The following is a 2,158-nucleotide window of genomic DNA, read 5'->3' as shown; positions in this document are numbered from 1 at the left end:
AAAACATAGAGATGTGTTATTATGTATATGCCTCTAATCATATATATATATATATATATATATATATATATATATCTTATTAATTGTTTATTGTTCTTGAACAGGTTATGATGAATTTCTTAAGCACGGTGAGAATCCCTACGATTCCACATGTAGCTGGGGGGTCTGGCTGGGTTCGCGTGAAGGGCTACACTACATGCGTGGCGTCTGATTTACATTAGCATGATTCAAGTAGAAGATTATATTTGTAAGATTATCTATATCTATGTATATATATATATATATACATTTATATAATGTTAAAGATATTGAGTTAAATTTGAGAGTGCAATGTATGATTGATTAATTAAAATGTAGATTCTATTTATCTTATAATATTACATTTGAGATTTTTAATTTATCAAATTTTGTGTCAACTCGGTCCTCCATGTCATTTATATATTTAAAACCCAAATTTGCTGTTTAATTATGCCCTAAAATGCAAAGGTTCACTCAACCTATGCAGACTAACAGTAGTAAGATATCAGTACCTTTTTTTATTCTAGTTTCTATAATATAATTTTGTAAAGAGAGGCTCCGGTGCACCGCACCTAGTAGGTTCACTATAATAGCCCTCCAAATGAGAAATAAATTCTCCCCTCTTAATCACTTGTAAGAACAATTAGAATCAAGCTAGCTCACTAAATGATATTTATATTTTTATAAATCATCTTGCCTAATAGTAAATTCAGCATTTGTAGGGCTATTGGACCTTTTAAAAAGTGATTTATGAAGTGCAATTTTTTAATATTTAAAATAATGATAAATTTGATATGATATAAAGGATTTAGGTAGCATAAATATAATAGAAAGTTCAGTTTAGGTGGTGAATGTGTAAATATATATTTGAATTAGGTGGTATTAATGTAAATTACTCCGGTCTCACCATTTTATAAATGACGTGGGAAACGTGTAAGCTGATGATGTAGCTTAACGAGTCATGAAGAAACTGTCAATTTATGCAATATTAAAGTCCTAATCATAACAATATATAATGGAGTAAAAGTCAAATGATCTTTATTTAATCAGTTATATAGTGTTAATATAGTTCCCGGTTATTTATGAGGGGTCAAAATAGTCCCTCTCTTTAAATTTGAATTGAAATGGTTCTCATAGAATATTATTAGAGTTAATTTTAAAATAGTCGAGAATTATTTTGACATTTCTATAAATTATGAGACAAATACCTCTCATATAATGGAGACTATTTTGACACATTATTATTATTATTATTATTATTATTATAAACATATGTCTGTTCACCCATATGTGTTAATTCGATAAAGACCCCGGGACAGAGGGGACTTACGCTGAACAACATATGTCTGTTCACCCATGTGTTAATTCAATAAAGATGGATTCAACCCCGGGACAGAGGGGACTTGCGCTGCAAGCTTCCAACCAACAAACCATCAGTTGTGTGCGCACACACACAAACACTGGTGCGGTCTCTTCAAATTAGATTCAAGCACACCGGGTTTTCAACTCATATGGGAGAATCGATATTTGGTGCCCACTGACCAAATATCAATTTCTTTATATATATATATGTATATATATATATATTTATAAGAGTCAAGAAAACGAAATAAGGTGCAGTGGAGACATCAAACCTTGATTGAATTCACATGGAGAAGATCATCAGCTTTGAAAATGGAGGCCTCAACTTTGTTGCAAGTCCCCGACACTCATATTCTCTTAGGAAAATTTGGTTATAATTTTTTTAAAATTTGTCAGGAATTATTATTATTATTTTGCTAATAATTTATCAAAATAGGAATACAATTACATCAAAAGGTAATTAAAAAATGAATTTAATGACTTTTTACTTATTTGGTATAAATCTAATTTATTTGCTTTGAATAAAATGCATCATAGCCTTTCAGTCAATAAACTCATTGCCTTTTAGTCCTTGATTCCAATGGTTATTTCCAATTATTTATTAGTCTGTCTAATTTTAAAACTATACAATTGAGAAGTCCATAGTGTTTTGTCAAAAAAAAAATCTCAATTATTCAATAGATTCATTGATTTCAATGGTAGATCTTCATATATATATATATATATATATATATATATATATACTCTATCTCTTTTAAAATTTTTTTTATATATGTTT

The 2,158-nt window shown here is 28.9% G+C and overlaps 1 long non-coding RNA gene across 1 annotated transcript in view; it reads left to right on the top strand.

Annotated features, from left to right (window-relative positions):
* LOC110039470 overlaps positions 1-285 on the top strand; it is a 14,100-nt gene extending 13,815 nt beyond the window's left edge. The window contains exon 3 of the long non-coding RNA XR_002295525.1: positions 105-285. This is a non-coding gene — a long non-coding RNA (uncharacterized LOC110039470). The remainder of the gene's footprint in view (positions 1-104) is intronic.
* The last annotated feature ends 1,873 nt before the right edge of the window (positions 286-2,158 follow it).

The sequence above is a fragment of the Phalaenopsis equestris genome, unplaced genomic scaffold, assembly GCF_001263595.1.
Source record: "Phalaenopsis equestris unplaced genomic scaffold, ASM126359v1 Scaffold000002, whole genome shotgun sequence".
Lineage (NCBI taxonomy): Eukaryota > Viridiplantae > Streptophyta > Magnoliopsida > Asparagales > Orchidaceae > Phalaenopsis > Phalaenopsis equestris.
The sequence above is the reverse complement of the archived record's forward strand: the minus strand, read 5'-3'. Positions and strand labels throughout refer to the sequence as shown.